Source organism: Dama dama, chromosome 22 (genome assembly GCF_033118175.1).
Source record: "Dama dama isolate Ldn47 chromosome 22, ASM3311817v1, whole genome shotgun sequence".
NCBI lineage: Eukaryota > Metazoa > Chordata > Mammalia > Artiodactyla > Cervidae > Dama > Dama dama.
In genome coordinates, this window is record NC_083702.1 from 41329276 (window position 1) to 41347861 (window position 18586).

Consider the following 18586-nt stretch of genomic DNA (forward strand, 5'->3'; position numbering starts at 1 on the left):
GAAGTAGCATAAGTCCTGGGGTGATTGTTGTTATTCAGTTGCCCAGTCATTTCTGACTCTTTGTGACCCCATGGACTACAGCATGCCAGGCCTCCCTGTCCCTCACCATTTCCCGGAGTTTGCCCAACTTCATGTTCATTGCATCAGTGATGCCATCCAGCCATCTCATTCTCTGACCCCCCTCTTCTCCTGCCCTCAGTCTTTCCCAGCATCATTGGGACTTTTCTAATGAGTCATATATTCGCATCGGATGACCAAAATACTGGCACTTCAGCTTTAGCATCAGTCCTTCCAGTGAATATTCAGGATTGATCTCCCTTATTATTGACTTGTTTGATCTCCTTGTTCTCCAAGGGACTTTCAGGAGTCTTCTCTAGCACCACAGTTCTAATGTATCAATTCTTTGGCATTCTGCCTTCTTAATGGCTCAGTTCTCACAACTGTATGTGACCACTGGGAAGACCATAGCCTTGACTATATGGATCTTTGCCAGCAGAATAATGTCTCTGCTTTTCAACACACTGTCTAGGTTTGTCATAGCTTTTCTGCCAAGAAGCAAATGTCTTCTGATTTCATGGCTGCAGTCACCATTCACAGTGATTTTGGAGCCCAAGAAGAGGAAATCTGTCACTATGTCCACCTTTTCCCCTTCTACATGCCTTACGACTAGATTGCATGATCTTCAGTTTTTTTAATATTTAGTCTTAAGCTGGCTCTTTCACTCTTCTCCTTCACCCTCATCAAGAGGCTCTTTAGTTCCTCTTTGCTTTCTGCCATTAGAGTCGTATCATCCGCATATCTGAGGTTGTTGATGTTTCTCCTTCCTACCTTGATTCCAGCTTGTAACTCATCCAGCCCGGCATTTCTCATGATGTGCTCAGCATATAGGTTAAACAAACAGTGTGACAGCAGACAGTCCTGTCACTCCTCTTTCAATCTTAAACCAATCAGTTGTTCCATACAGGGTTCTACTATTGCTTCTTGACCCGCATACAGGTTTCTCAGGAGACAAGTAAGATGTTCTGGTATTCCCATCTCTCTAAGAGCTTTCCACAGTTTGTCATGATCCACACAGTCAAAGGCTTTAGTATAGTAAGTGAAAGAGAGACAGATGTTTTTCTGAAATTCCCTTGCTTTCTCTATAATCCACTGAATGTTGGCAATTTGATCTCTAGTTTCTCTAACTTTTCTAAACCCAGCTTGGACCAGGTTTAGAAGAACTGTATTAAAAAGTTCTTAATGATTCAGATTACTGTGATGGTGTGGTTAGTCACAGAGCCAGACATTCTGGAATGCAAAGTCAAGTGGACCTTAAGAAGCACTGTTGTTAATAAAGCTAGTGGATGTGATGAAATTCCAGCAGAACTGTTCAAATCCCTAAAGGATGATGCCATCAAGGTTTTTCATTCATTATGTCAGCAAATCTGGAAGACTCAGCAGTGACCACAAGACTGGAAAAGGTCCTCATCCCAATCCCCAGGAAGGGTAGTACCAAAGAATGTGCTAAGGTCTGAGGTTAAGGGTTTCCATTTCTGATAAGTTTCAATCTCAGAAAATACAAGAGTATAATCAGTAATCAAATTTCATCTTATTTTCCCCAGCCTGATTCATCAGTAGTAGGATGGCTTGATTGGCTTCCTGTGACCTAAATATTCACTAGCCTAAGGGTTTCTTATCAGGTTTCTGAATAAATAAAGCATTCTTTTTGGCCTGAATGAGTTTCTTCATGATTTCCCTTTAATTAAAATTGATTCCTGTTTCAAAAGACACTTTTATTTTCTAAAAGAACTCCTACAGTACTCTATCTTCACTGTATTGTGTTCTTATATCCTGTCTACCTATCTATCCTATTTCTGGCCTATTTTGTCTTATTTCTATCATATTCTGTTATTTTTTGTACCTACTCTTATGCCAGAGGTTCACTTTGTAATGACTGCCATGTAACAATATGTTAAAGATTACTGGTACTATTTCTCTCTCCCTTTCTTTTTAATATTTCAGTTATTTTGGTGGCCCTTTTATTTTTATTTCATGTTAAGTGGTCAGGTTCAGTTTTTAGATTATCAGTATACCTGTATGCTTGATTTGTAAGACAAGGTTAGGCTCCCCTGCTTTTTGTTTTTCCTGTGCTGATTTAATTTTTTTTTCTAGGAGTGACTTTAAAAATCATTTGTTCAATTGTCTCCAGGTAAGAAGAATTATCCTTAATCAACTGTTGCAAAATTAAAATTATTGATTTCATATATATTCTCTAAAATGAAATATGGACACAAAATCATATTCACAACCAGAAGTTGCACAAATCAATGCTAAGATTCTTTCATATTTGAAATAGAAAGCTAGTAATATCTACTCATAGAACTTTCCAATCTCATCTCTTTTTCTGCTAATGGATACTCATTCTGATAGAAGTCTTAAGGACCATTTCACCTTGTGACTCTCTTCACCCTTCCCCCTTATGCAAATAAGATGACTCTTACATCTAGTCAAATCATCATAACAAGCTTTAATCATCATTTTTAATGGAATGTCAGCTTTGCCACCTGCTTTTATCCCCCTTCAGTCTGCAACATAAAATAGTCAACAGAGGCTGTCATCAGAGAGAGTTATCGTCAGTGGCCTAATTGTTATTCTATTCCCATCAGAAATTCAGCTGACAGATATTCAAAGGTCATAGCCCAAGTGACATGCAACCTGCCAATTCCCACATTTTTGTCTTAAATTTTAGCCTCCTCTTGATATAAAGTATTAGAAAGCTGTAAACACTTATCAGCAGTATGATGTAATGTTTAAAAATAGAGACTCAGAAGTCAGATAAGAGTTGAGGTCAGAATGAGACCCCACCACTTTTAGTGGAATCTTATCTAAATCTCATAATCTTTCTAAACTTTATTTCTTTATCTTTACAATAGGGTCAAAAAATAATGGTGAAGAAATATATTTCTCTCGATAAACCAATAGTATTTTGTTAAACCAGATAACTAGAATTGTTATGACTCTTCTGTATTTGCATTTTTGCTTGTTGGCTGGGAAACAGAGAACTCACTCAGTTGAAAGTGCAATTAAAATGAGTATTTGAGATCTGGTCAAGATATCACTATTTGGTAAGGTGAGCAGTCTTTTGTCTAAGATCAATGGATTTTCCATGGTCTTATCTGCCCTGAGGAGTTTCCCTGGAACAAACAACTAAGCCATATTGACACAGGGGTTTCAGTTCTCAGTCCCAATAGCTCCATCATGTCAGTGTTTATAGTCATGCTTCTCCCATCCAAGTGCTAACCTGGCCTGACTGCTTAGCTTCTGAGACAGACGAGATTGGGTGCATTCATGGGGATGGCCATAGACTGGTCATTCTTCTCAAGGATATTTGCTGCTGCTTTTTTTCTCCCCAAATTTCCTATTTTAACTGACTTGCTATGTACACATATTTTACTGTAATGGCCTCAAAACGTTTAAAGCAGAAGTTATAAACAGTAATAATAATAATAAAATAAAAGTGATAGTATCCAAACCATCAGCAGGTGCAAAGAAAGCAAAAGAGGCTGTATGCTATAATGGTTAAAGTATGGGATCTTGGTCAGACATGGGTTTTAATCATGGCCCTGAGCAAGTTATTTACTTCTTGCTGTCTCAATTTCTTAATTTGTTAGATGAGCATAATATTGCTAAATAGGGTTACTTTGAGGATTAAATAAGATAGAGCAAAATGTTTGGAGTAGTAGTTAAGTTCCCAATAAACAGTAGCTTAAGAAAAAACGATGAAATCACAACTTGGCATTTTAAAGATTGAATATTGAAGCAAAATTGAGATTTGGAGAGAAAAATTGTCCCTTGGCATTTTTAAATCAAGAAACATGAACTACAGTAGAGAAAAACGTGCTTAACTTTAACCTGGTCCTGCTAAGTTTAAGGATTATTTAAAGAATATTACAAAGCCCTGATTTTGGTTAAATTTTCTGAGATAGTCTAACTCCAAATTCCAGAGCTGGAAATGGACCTGTTAATCACTTTAGTCTTAAAATCAAGATATCCAGATATCCAAGGAGCAACCAAAATTGCTTCCATTTCTTTCTCTACTAAATGAAAAATTTATGAACTGCTGCCTAACTTGACTTTTCCATTTTAGTGTAGAAAGAACATTTAGATTGAAAAGCAACTGCCCACTGGTAAATACAGCAAATAATACCTTTGAGTCTAGGGACACTTGAATGGCCTTTCAGTTCAGTTATTTCTTCTCCTTCTCAAGATAACTAGGAGAAGGATGGGAGAGATTAGTCTCTAAAGAGGAAAATTTATTATCTCTACCTTCAGAAATACCACTATACTTATATGGCAGATTTCTACCAAACCCTTTTTTAAAATGCACTTTTCTACTGATTAGGAAGAACTACTAGGAAAACATTTTTATATTTATTTGATATTTGTATATTAAATAAATATTAAATAGCATATTAAAAAGCAGAGCCATTACTTTGCTGACAAAGGTCGTCTAGTCAAAGCTATGATTTTTCCAGTTGTCATGTATGGATGCGAGAGTTGGGCCATAAAGAAAGCTGAGTGCCAAAGAATTGATAATTTTGAACTGTGGTGTTGGAGAAGACTTTTGAGAGTCCTTGGACTGGAAGGAGATTAAACCAGTCAGTCTTAAGGAAATCAGTCCTGAATATTCATTGGAAGAACTAATGCTGAAGCTGAAGTTCCAATACTTTGGTCACCTGATGTGAAGAACTGACTCATTGGAAAAGACCCTGATGCTGGGAAAGATTGAAGGCAGGAAGAGAAGGGGACGACAGAGGTTGAAATAGTTGGATGGCATCACTGACTAAATAAATGGACATGAGTTTGAGCAAGCTCCGGGACTTGATGCAGGACAGGGAAGCCTGGCATGCTGCAGTCCATGGGGCTACAAAAAGTTGGACACAATTGAATTGAACTGATACTTCCAATTTTTCAAGTACTTATTGTTTTTACTTTCTTACTCCCACTATACTGCATTCATCAAATATTTATTGAACACCTTTTAGTTGCCAGATACTGGTCTAGGCCCTGAAGACACAGCAAGAAACAAGACAACATCCTTGTTCTCATGAAATTTGTGTGAGTGAGATGGACAGGAAATATAATGTCACATTATAAAATGAGAAATCTTCATGGAGGGACTGGGTTGGTATGTTGGGGTGTGGTGACATCAGGAGTCCTGTTTTGATCATGTTAGGTTTTGAGATGCCTATTAGATATCTAAGTGGAGCAGACAATCCAAGCCATGGGCCCAGATGTGATCACCTGTGAAGTGACAAGAGAAGACATCCGATGATCAAACCTCAGACACTCCAGTATACGGAAGTCAGTGAAGAAAACAAGGAGTCGTTAAAGGAGACTAAATCCTAGAGATAAATGTGCTTCCAAAAGGAGAAAATAAAGAACTGTGCAAGTAAGATGAAACTAAGAATTAATCATTAGATTGGGAAGGTGGAGGTGGCCAATGACCTTGGCAAGAGATTTCCCTGGAGTAGAGGGAGTCAAGGCCTAATTAGAGTGGGCCATAGAGAGAATGCAAAGAAATGGCGATATCAGGTGTAAGCAAATTTAGTTGAGGATTTTGCCATGAAAGGCAGCAGAGGGATGGGGATGTTATTGTTTTTGCTTTCTTGGTTACTATTTCTTTCTATGATGGTGGTTTATTTTAATGGGAGATATCTGTTTGTTAACCGAAAAACCTTAAAGAAGGATAAATTGGAGAAGAGAGGTAGGAGGGGTCATTGCAAAAGTGAAGTCCTTGAGCAGTTGAAATCTGCTTTCTTGATATGCATGAAAATGCAAATCTTAAAATGAAAACAAAAGATTCTTGTACAGATTTCAAGAACTCGAAGTCAGGATAGGGTGAAGATGGTGTGGGTAGGGGAAAGGGAGAACTGGGAAGCTGAGGAGCCAGTATGTTACTCAGTACTATTTTCTAGTAAAAAGAACCCCACATAGGTAGGGTCACTCAGTCATGTCTGACTCTTTGTGACCCCATGGACTGTAGCCCGCCAGGCTCCTCTGTCCATGGAGTTCTCCAGGCAAGAATACTGGAGTGGGTTGCCATTCCCTTTTCCAGGGGATCTTCCCAGCTGATGGATTGAACCCAGGTCTCTTGCATTGCAGGCAGATTCTTTACCAGTTGAGCCACGAGGGAAGCCCAAAAAGTATGGTAACAGCTGGCCAATAAAAAAAAGATTCGAACAAGCAAACTTCCTGGTGATCTGGGATGAAAAAGTGGGTCTGACAGGAAGCCTGAGGTGTACAAGAGTCTCTTTAAAACAAAATATATTCTTGTGCGTATTCTTTGAAATGGTGTAATTGATCCTGTATTGTGGTTAACAATATATAAATCTACTTTAAAGTTGTTTATTGATTTGTCTGTGAGCATGTCTTTCCTTTTCTCTCGTCCTCTCTCATCTAGAGTTAAAACAAGAGAGAAGAGACTTTTTGGTTTGATTTTCACAGAAGAAGATGATACAGATCATTATGGCTGGAGAGGGAGGGAATAAAGTTGTCCCTGACAATATTCAAATGGAGTCTAAGTTAAAATGCTATGTGTTTGGGACTCTTTTCTTAGGGATCACTAAGGGGTACAGGGACCTGAGTATGAGTTTGTTTGCTTTCTCATATTTTAAATTTTATTTGTTTAATTGGCAGCATTGAATTGAAATTTTTCCATTATTTTATTCTGTTTATTTTTATGCACAATTATCTTCCTATATGAGTTGATAATACCAGTCATTTGCAAGTGATTCTGTTGCAGCCCTAGGTTGGGTTCCAGGAATATTGAAGCATGGGTCTTACAATAGAGACTTGAAAAAGACAAAAACAGGATTTAATAATAAATGTTGGTGTACCAGTCCATTTTAGTTACTGATCCACCCCTTGAAATAGGAGACACAAGAAGGATTGTTGGGAGAACCTGTATGAAAGAGATGCTAAACTATTTTAATGAAAAATACTAAAAAGCATATCATTATGTTAATTCCACAGCCTTAGATCTGTGAGGCTTTAAGTACCACTAAAACTAAAGCTTTTCCTACACTATATTAATCACAAAGTACACATTGAGTCAGACTTTCCTGACTGTATTACATGCAGGTAATACTGTACACTCTACAATATTCCTCTTACTATTCAAATCTGGGTGTCCTCACTTATTAGCTATGTGGATTTGGGGCAGGTAACTTCTTTGTGCCTCAAAGAAATAGGAATGATAATAATGCCTACCTTAGTAGGGTATTATGAAGATAAAATGCAATATATATTAAAAAGAACAATATCAGTGGCATGGGTTAAATTTTTTTATTATTGCATTGTGATATAATAAGATGACTGTCTGGCTTCCCAGGTGGCTCAGTGGTAAAGAATCCACTTACCAGTGCAGGAGACATGAGTTTGATCCCTGGGTTAGGAAGATCCTTTGGAGTAGGAAGCGGCAACCCACTGCAGTATTCTTGCCTGGGAAATTCCATGGACAGAGGAGCCTGATGGGAGAAGGAGGAGTCCATGGACTCATGAGGAATCCATGAGTTTGCAAAGAGTCAGACATGACTGAGAGCACATACATGTACACACACACACACACACACACACCCCACAAGATGACTATCTAGAAAACATTGTGCACCTAGCAGTGCATATTTATCACTTAGTTAATTTTAAGAGGTAGTGAAACTATAGGGCAATGATGCAAACTTATTGAATACTCAGGAATGAGAAAGGAAACTCGAGTTTTATCTTTTGTTTTTGCCTTTCACTAGGTATTCTGCCTACTTTTTAAAATTGTGTTATTTTAATCTTTATTACACACAGACATACTCTAAGTATATTTAGGTCACCTTGTATAATTTGTAAGGGTGAAATTGCAAACTCAGTTTCTAATCCTTTTGAGTTTATTAGCATCTGTACAAAATTTCCCCTCTTTAAATTTTTTCTTATGTTTACCTCATTATTTCTGGCTATAGTAGAAAATTTTCTTTAAAGTTATTGCCACTACAAAGGGAAATACAGTTCTCAAAGTGCCAGTTAACTCAACCCTTCATTGTTGTTATATATTTTTAAAGTTATATATACATGTCAAATACTTAAAGTGGAATGACATAAACATGAAATCTTTCTTCACACTGCCCAACCTCCAGGCCCACTCTACAGAAGTAACCACTTCTATTAGTTTGTTGTGACAAATTACCATAAACTTTATGGATTAAAAAATACATTCTTTATCATATAGATCTGTAGTTCAGAAGTCTGAAATTTATCTCCCTGGGCTAAAATGGAGATGTTAATAAAGCTGTCTGTTTCTAACTTCAGCTAAATGTCATCCTGCATAGCACATCCCTGACACCCAATCACAGTTTCCCAGGCTTGCTGCTCTGTGCCAGATACTTTGCTGGATATAAAAGAAGACAAAGATCAGTAGTAAAAAGCCAGGCTTCTTATAGTGTTGTTATTGTTGTTCAGTTGCAAAGTCGTGTCTGATTTTTTGTGACCCCATAGACTGCAGCACGCCAGGCTTCCCTATCTTTATAGCATTACCCTTAGTAAATGTTGGCATGTGTGTAGTGTTATTAATAATAGCTAGCATATGTTGAACACCTACTATGTATGAAGTACTATGCCAAAGTTTTATGATTATTTCTCTGATTTAATCCTCTGATGTACATATGGTTGTTATCCTCATGTTGCATCACATCAGTAAGCTGCAGTTTAAGGAGATTCACTCACTTGCCAAAGGCCATTCACAAGAAAGTAATAGAGCAGGGATTTATTCAGTTTCCTCGGGCTTCAAATTTTAAGCTCAACAGGATTCTCTTTTGCCAAATGATGAACAAAAATAAAAACTACAACGAATCTTTGTTTTGAAAGACTGGGAAAATAATAGCTCAGAAAGAAAATTATGAAGAGGCAGTCATGATTCATGAAGATAAAGGTATTTTGTAATCAGACAGACATGACTTTGAATTCTGACCGGGCCACCAACTGTCTCTGTCACTTCTCTTATCATCTGTTTCTTATCTGTCAAAAGGAAATTATGAGATTGCATCAGATAAGAAACATTGGCTTTCATGAAAAAGAGAGCTTTCCTGGTAGCTCAGCTGGTAAAGAAGCCACCTGCAATGCAGGAGATCCTGGTTCGATCCCTGGGTCAGGAAGATCCACTGGAGAAGGGATAGGTTACCCACTCCAGTATTCTTAGGCTTCCCTGGTGGCTCAACTGGTAAAGAATCCTCTTGCAATGTGGGAGACCTGGGTTCTATCTCTGGATTGGGAAGATCCCCTGAAGAAGGGAAAGTCTACCCACCATTCTGGTCTGGAGAATTCCATGGACTATCCATGGGGTTGCAAAGAGTTGGATATGACTGAGCGACTTAAGTGAAACATTGGCTTTCTTAAAAAAGAACAAAATAATGTCATTGCAGCAAAATGAATGCATCTAGAGACTGTCTTACTCAGTGAAGCAAGTCAGAGAAAGACAAATATCACATGATATCACTTATATGTAGATTCTTAAAGAAAGGTATAAATAAACTTGTTTCCAAAAGAGAAAAAAAGCCACATATGTAAAAAACAAACTTACAGTTATCGTTGGGGAAAGGGAGGAAGGATAAATTAGATTAGGATTGACATATACACACTACTATATATGAAATAGAGAACTAATAAGGACCTAATGTGTAGCAAGGGACCTCTTAATACTCTGTAATGACCTGTATGGGAAAAGAATCTTAAAAAAGACTGGATATATGTATATGTATAGCTGATTCACTTTGTGTACCGCATACACTAACACAGCATATTAAATCAGCTATACGCCAATAAAAATGTTAAAAAAAAAAAAAAAGGAACTAACAAATTCATTCAATGTTAATTTGATTTCTTGGATATTAACAAAATTCAAGTACCTAATTATTTTGTGCAGTTCACCCCCAAGCACAAATATGCATTCAATAATTTCTTTTTAATGATATAAACCTTTTCTGGCTTTATATATAAGCATCACTAAAATTAGAAATGCAAATTTTCTGGAAATGTCTAAGCTATGGAGAAAAGATCAGGTGTTGTGTTAGAGAAGTAGAAATGTATGCAATTATATAAAGTTATTTTATTTATTCTGGAATATGAAATATATTACTTGTATTAGTGTGGATCCAATGATCATACACATTTGTGTAGCATTTGGCTGAGCCTCTCTATCTCTTCAAATCTGCACCAGGGAATAAAAAAGGTATGGATAACACCAAATGTAAGTGAGTTGGGACCCACAGGAACATTAAGGGTGGGTATGCAATTTAGTACAACAACCTTGAAAAACTGGTGGGTCTTATCTAGTAAAACTAAAGCTGTATAGATCCTAAGATCTAGCAATTCCAATCCTAGGTCTATACCCTAGAAAACTGCACTTTTGAGTCAGGAGAGGTACACAACAAAGTTCACAGCAACTTTGTATATGACATACATTGTGTATCAATTATACATATATGTATGTATGTATGCATATATCTCATTGTATGAATATATCAATTTATTTTTCCATTGTCAATTGACATTTGAGTTGAGATATTTGGCAATTAGAGATGGCTTCGGTGGTGGTTCATCTGGGAAAGAACCTGCCTGGCAACACAGGAGACTCAAAAGATGTGAGTTAGATCCCTGGGTCAGGAAGATTCCCCTGGAATAGGAAATGGCAACCTGTTCCAGTATTCTTGCCTGGAGAATCCCATGAACAGAGGCACCTGGCGGGCTAGAGTCCATGGTGTCACAAAGAGTCAGACACGACTGAGAACACAAGCATGCGATTAGGAATAAGGCTGCCATGAACATCTTGTTTGTGTATTTCGGAACATGTATATGTACATTTCTGTCAGTTATGTGCCTGGTAGTAATAATCCAGCAGGGTATGCCTGTTCAGCTTTAGTAGAGATTGCCAAACAATTTTCCAGAGTGGTTGTACACGCCTAGGAAGTGAGAGCTTGGTTATATCATATCTTCTCCAGTGCTGGGTATTTTCTTTCTTTTTCACTTTAGTCATGGTGAGTGTACAGTGGTAGTGTACCATGATTTAATGTGCAATTTCCTGATGACTAATAAAACCGCAGTTCTTTTAGTATGTCTGTTGGTCATTTGGTATGCTATTATTTTTAAAGTAAGATATTATTAATAAAAGATCTTTAGAAGCACTATTTAATAAAGTTGATTATGAAATATCTATATAAATCATTGTATCAGTGAATTAAGGCTGAATTATCCTACAATGTGGAGAAGGAAATGGCAACCCACTCCACTATTCTTGCCTGGAGAATCCCAGGGACGGAGGAGCCTGGTGGGCTGCTGTCTGTGGGGTTGCACAGAGTCGGACATGACTGATGCAACTTAGCAGCAGCAGCATCCTACATTGACATAAAGCTTGAGAATCTCAGGGGCTTGAAACAGCAAGATTTAATTCTTGCTCTTGCCACATGTCTTTTTCTGGTGGTTGGTGGCTCTGCTCCACATGCCAACCATTATGGCAGCTTGGGAAGGGACAGCTCCTAGTTGTGTCATTGCTGGTCTCTAGACAGAGTAAAAAAAGAGGTGGCAATGCAGTGGATCACACACAAGCTCCTAAAGCTTCCTCTTAGAGATTCTGCAAGTACTTCACTTCCTCACATTCCACTGCCCAAGCAAATCGTGTGTCCGTTATTAACATCAGTGAGAGCATTGTGTGATCTTCCACAAAGAAGAGGCTCAGAGGAAAGGTCATTAAATGTTTGTAAACAAGAGAGTGACTCATAGCATCTCTTTCTGCAGAAGAAGTTTATAACAGATAGTCTAGGATGGAACACTCAAACTGTCTGTCTGTGGGTGGGCTGTCTTCAACACACATACTTGTGCTGCACCTCTGTTTTGTTGATTAGTTGTCATCATTTAAAAATCATGGCATTTCACATAGATGCAGATTTCTGGCTTTTCTTGGAAATCTAAGTTACAGGAAGAACCATTTGGATCTGAGTGGCATCACCATTCTAGATGGGATGTACACTGCACTGGTGCCTTGCAAACATTTCTTACATAACCCACAGTAAACAATGCATTTTGCATTACTCCTCACATGCATACATATGCAGGGGTACACGTTCATGTACAGGTATACACGTGCATATACTTACATATTTCCAAAGCAAATCCATGAAATAATGCTTACTGTTTTCTACAATGCATACTGATATCATCTCTTCTATCCTATCCTACTTTACCTTATTCTTTCCTTTCTTTAAAATGTGAAATCAACCTCTAAATTGATTTCAGCAACCATTGCTAGGTCACAGGCCACAAGTTGAAAACACTGCTCTCGATCATATTACTTGTCTGCTGTTCCTCTGAATGCCACTGCTTACTTTTCTAGATTGAATTTCTGTGTAAACAGTTCCAGATTCCCAGGACAGCTTGTTGTGTGGGTGAGCAGCAGCTGCTTTCCCTCAGTGATTTAAGCCTGTGCATTTACTGGCTTAGCCCAAAGGTCTTAAATAAAATTTATACTGCTTGAATACTTGCAAGTTGCTATAATTACCCTTCCCTTATTTGACTTTCTATTTCAATCAAAATAGCTTTTTAGGCAAAAAATCTCCAATTCAAAATATCACAACTTCCTGGCTGGGATAGGGAACACAGGATGAAATGTAAGTGAGTCTTGGGCTTCCCAGGTGGCGTTAGTGGTAAAGAACCCGCCTGACAATGCAGGAGACAGACGCCAGTTTGATCCCTGGGTCTGGAAGATTCCCTGGAGGAGGAAATGATTGCCCACTCCAGTAGTCTTGCCTGGAGAATCCCATGGACAGAGGAGCCTGGTGGGCTACAGGCCATAGGGTCACACAGAGTTGGACACGACTGAGCAACTGAGCAGAACAAGTCAGTCTTACTGTGGGTGCAGGAAGGAGTGTTCTCAAAGGCTAAGCACTGTGAATGATGACTTTATTACCTCGGGAGACCCAAGTACATGTTTTCCACAGATCGATTCCTCTGTATCATGGATTCACTTAACAAATATTTATTGTTCGCCTGTGTTCCCTGTACTAGGGAACTCATCCAAACTTTGTACAAAGATAAAGATGCAAGTAGTGTAGATAGTAATCATTTATTTCTGTGTTTTATTGCCTTATTGTTTGCTGTTTTCTTCCCTTGACCCAGAAATTCATCCATTGTCAGAGGGCAATTCTAGTTAAGGGTTTGTGACTCAGATGTGTCCTCCTGCTCAGATGTTTGTTGATTCTAACTGCTGTCTGTCTGTATGTGTAAGTGATGGGTTTATGTGTGATGCTGTAGGTAGAGGATATGGGGATGACGAGACTCCAAGTAAACGTCTCTTGGCCACTATGACACAAGCAGTATTGCTATAAAAACCAAGTGAAAAGGGTTGTACTAGGGGGAAAGAAGTATCTTCATGTTTTCATAGGGTTTGGTGAAGCTTTGCATTTTGAGGAGCCATGCACTTGTGATACCGAGGGGATTCCACCTTCTCCATGGTGTTGGTCTCTGGAAGCAATTCAACCACCTAAGCAGTGTTGGTGGCAGGTTTACCCAACATAATCCGGCAGCAAGGCCTGGTGGAACATGGCAAGAGGGGCTTACCAGGATCGTTCAAAGCAGTAGTAATGCCCCTTCCTGCCAGCTGGAGGCAGTGGAAGCCCCACAGTGGACATTGCTGGACAGGGCCAGAACAGGAGAGGAAGGAAATGGCTAACATGTTTCTGATTCCAGGAGGACAGCTAGAGGAGACTCCCAGAAGTAATTATAGGGATGAGATGAGTTCATATTTAGAGATATTGCAGTAGCTGATAGAGGCGAGAACCAGTAATATACAGACTATTATACAGACTATGTCATGGATTTAGACAGCAAGATTATTTCTCCTTCTCTATGTATGTGCTTTACCTAAAAATGTCCTTTTATAGAAGCATGAATGCAGCTCATTACCAAAAATCTTTGAACACTGTCCCCAGAGCTTTCCCATTGCCTTGACATTTTTTTTTTGTCTTTCTCTTAAACTTGTCTCCTTTTCTGCCCACGCTATCCTTGATCTCTTGTGTCTATATCCAAGCCTGAGGAGAGGAGAGTCATGAACTCCTTGCTGCACTGTTACTTGTGTCTTCTATTTGTATCTGTTTTTTCTACTCATTCATCTCCCTCGCCTCTATTCTTGTTACTAGCAAGTCCCTCCCTGGTGTCCTGGCCATACCCTCTTTATCTTCTTACTATCCTCAGTTAGCAAAACAGCAAAAAATAATAGCTACGGTGGATATAGTTGACAGAATTATGGCTCCTAAATACATGTCATATAGCTCAATACATGTTAACCTCTAGTACCTCAGACCATGACTTTATTTGTAATAAGTGTCTTTGCAAATGCAGTTACTATAAAGATCTTGACATGAGATCATCCTGCATTAAAGTGTGCCTTATATCCAATGACAAGTGTCTTATAAGAGACAGATAAGAAGACAGAGACCCAGGGAAGAAGCCATGTGAAGACAGAGGCAGAAATCACAGTTCTGCTGACCGAGACAAAGAATGCCAGGGGCCACAAGATGATGGAAAACTCAAGGAAGGATTCTCCTCTAGTACCTGCAGAAGGAGTGCGGCCCTCCCCACCCCTCAATTTCAGACTTCTGGATCTAGAACTGTGAGACAATAAATTCTATTGTTTAAGCTAGCAAACTTACTGCAGTTAGTTATGGCAGGCCTGGGAAACTTGGACAGTGAAACACCAAACAGCACCAAAGAAACATTTATTTCACAGTTAGTGAATATTTTAAAATAATGAAAAATATTATTCTAGAAAAGAATATGTAAATATTTTCAATCATTAATAATTAAAAGACTTTGCTAAATATTTTTAACATTTGCTAAATAATTATTTTTAACACAATTATAGAGACAGTTCTCATCTGACAATAAAGTGCTCCTAAAGTTAACAGTCCTGGGTGTTCATTGGAAGGACTGATGTTGAAGCTGAAACTCCAGTATTTTGGCCACCTGATACAAAGAGCTGACTCATTTGAAAAGACCCTCATGCTGGGAAAGATTGAGGGCAGGAGAAGAAGGGGACAACAGAAGATAAAATGGTTGGATGGCATCACCGACTCAATGGACATGCGTTTGGGTGAACTGCAGGAGTTGGTGATGGACGGGGAGGCCTGGTATGCTGCGGTTCATGGGGTCGTAAAGAGTTGGACACAACTGAGTGACTGAACTGAACTGAACTGAAAGTTAAGACATAAACAAATTGTTTGAGACTCATAATACATCTTTTCCTACAGGAGTCATATGATATATTATGGTTATTTTCCAGATATTAACTCATAATAATTGTTTTAATGGTAGTCACATGTGGACTATAGATTTCCTAAAACTCGGGATTATGCTATACAAATATAAGTTCACTACCTCACAGACTGATTTGCATATGATAGATACCTCCAGTACCAATGAACTCTCTTTGAACAGTTCATTTTTAAACATCATACAGTAGTGTTTAATAGCATCTGTTCTGAAATCTAAAAATCCTGGCCCTGCCACCTCCATAATGTAAGTCATTAAGCAAATTATGTAAACTCTCTGTGCCTCAATTTATTTGTTTATCAAATTGGAATAATAATAATAACGCCTACCACATAATGTTGTGAGGAGTTAGTAAATTATTACATATATAGTGCATGCTCAGCTGTGTCCAACTCTTTGCGACCCCCTGGACTGTAGCCTGCCAGGCTTCTCTGTCCATGGAATTTTTCAGGCAAGAGTATTGGAGTGGGTTGCCATTTCCTACTCTGTATTACATATAAAGTACTTAAAATTAAGACTAGTACTTGCATACCAGGATCCAATAAATGTTAACTACTATTGGCGCTAAACACATTTCCCAACTAAATTATAAGCTCTTGGAGATAGAGAAATGCCCAGTGTTTTTTATAATCTCAGAACCTACACAATTTTTTGCATAGTATATTTGTTTAATAAGTATTTGTTGAACTAATAGAAGGAAAGAATGAGTGAATGGTTACCTGTTTATAATACTTTCTTGCCCCCAAATCATACAGAATCAATAAACATTTGTTGACATGTCGCAATAAAAATGTATTAAGAAATTAAATGGTTAAATGATTGTCAAAGAACTACAAATATAATTAAGAAAAGAAAAGAAAAAATTACTACCAATGTGAAATTGTTCACCATATTTTAGCCCCTGGATGCTGGCAACTTCTCCTATGTTTCCTTGTAATTCTAGAATTGTGCATCATGTTTTGCTTCCAACCCAGGAAGAACACAGGAAACACACAGATTTCTGGAGGTCTTGCTCTTTGTCAGTCCTTTCCGGAATTATACCCTGTAGCTTCCTTCCACCTCAGCTTCCTGAGCTCTGAACTCCTCACCTCAGCGGGGCCTCTAGGTTCTCTAGGGTCCCCCTCCCTACATCTGCAGTCCATGAATTGCCTCCAGGATGTTTATAGCACTCATCTCCTCTGTTTCCCTTCTTCCGGAGGTCAGTCTTACAGGCCTCTTGTTCAGTGTCTGAAAACAGCTGTTTCATGTGTTTTGTTTAGTTTTCTAATTGTTCACAATGAGAGTGAAGTCTTTGTTGCTTTTAACCAAGCAGGTGTCTTGGTTAAAAGAGAAAAAAAAGAGTAACTATAAGCTAAGACTTCTACCTTTGTTTCATTGGTTCTTTTGTTGATGAAGAACTACAGGGCCCTTCCTTAGTTTTGAAGAGGTTCTGCTAGGCAAGTTTTCAGGCTACATCAGCAGTTTGCTTCAGGGATACACCCTTCCATCTTTACTTCTGGTTTAAAGAAATAAGAGTGGAGAAGAGAACTCTAATGTATAAATAAAGATTGTATATTGTTGCCTGTACCAAAGCACACATCTCATAACTTGTTAGGCACAGTGGTAGGAATGTTATCTCTCTCCCATTTACTTGTGCATTCATTTTCATATAGTCATATTCTATTAGGATCCTCTATTGCTTTTCACAAATTGGTTTCAACTTTGAACAATGATAGATACAGATTTCCTCAGCTGAGCACAGAGGCCATTTCTATTTATGTTATTTCTGTGCAGTCAGTCATTTCCCCTTCAAGGTCATAGCCCTATAGCCGTGTCATACATAAGCCATCTATTTTAATAGATTGTTGGGGGAGTCATTTCATCAAAGAAGTGCATTATATCTACTGAAGGATTTTCTTGTCTGAGAACACTTCTGAAATTATGTTTTCCCAAGATTTCAAATTTTATTAAAATTTTCAATTTTATAAAAGATGATTTTCTTTTCAGCATAATTATTATCTATTGTGATAGCAATCAGGCCACATTCTGAATATTCATTTTCTTGTTAATTTTGATCTGACTCTTAAAAAGCTCCTTTATGTGAGCTGCCAGAACAGCGATTGATCCCCATCAATTAAGAAATTTGGGAGCCACCTATGGTCCAAAATCCAACATAATGATAGCTGGGATAGAATGAACAAGAAGTTAATGAATAGTACCTCAGTCATTTCAGGGGAATTAAGCCCTGGCTGGAGAACTCTGGCCCTGAGGCTTGAAGTCTGTTATCTACAGATAGAACATCCCTGTATCCCAGTACCTTCATGGTTCCATTTGTCAGCATGAGAGTTGCTGGTGACAGAGACTGGCAGATGTCAACTGTATAAGGCATTCTGTCTGCTGGGTTGTTTATAGTCTCTTCCAGGGTAGATGTTCTCTAAGTGTTAATATGCAGTACAAAGGTCTCCATACTGTGTGAGCACTACCACATATCCATCCATCCATACACCTCTTGTCCAGACCTCCCCAATCTAAACTTTCTTCTGGGTCCCTGTATACATGTGTGTGTGTGTGTGTGTGTGTGTGTGTGTGTGTAATATATACATATAATTTAAGTAGATAAACTACATAACTTACTTATGTCTGTTGTAAGCAAGGCATATAAGTTTAAGAGCACAGATTGCCATAGTTTTTTGTTGTTTACTGTATCCCTGTTACCAACCAGGGTTCTTGGCCTCCTTAATCAATAGAAATTGATCAAAAGTCAGACAGGAAATTCAAGCAAGGCTTTATTGGGCCCCCTGCTATAGCAGGAAGGAGTAAGAACAAATAATAGGTTCTCTTGTTTGCCTGCTCCTGGGTAGGTGTGTGTGTCCAGGGGTCAGGTTAGAGGGTGGCTTAGGTAATTTGCTTACCCCTTAGGTGGTGTCATGTTCAGGGGACATGTGCAGTCTCCCGCTTTTGCTCTCAACCCTCTGCTTTTGTTCCAGGCTCTTCAGAAGTGACAGTTGGGTTTTTTGGTCTCTTCGTATCTTTTGTCCAAAATTTGATCTAACTGCACATGCATGCAGTTATTTTTAGTCCCATATAGTTTCTTTGTATTTTGTGCTAGAGGAGAGGTGTGTCCAGGTAGGAGCATTGCAGCACTGCAGCAAAGGGTCCCAGGTCCCAGACTATCTCATCCCTAGCACTTGTACTAGTGTTTTGTACATAATAAGCATTCTATGAGTAGTTGTTGAATGAATAAATACTAAATACAAGTCTTTGCCAA

The 18586-nt window shown here is 38.5% G+C and overlaps 1 protein-coding gene across 8 annotated transcripts in view; it reads left to right on the forward strand.

The window, feature by feature from the left end:
• Positions 1-18586, forward strand: part of BICD1 (BICD cargo adaptor 1) — a 251349-nt gene that overhangs the window by 132486 nt on the left and 100277 nt on the right. The window lies entirely within an intron of this gene.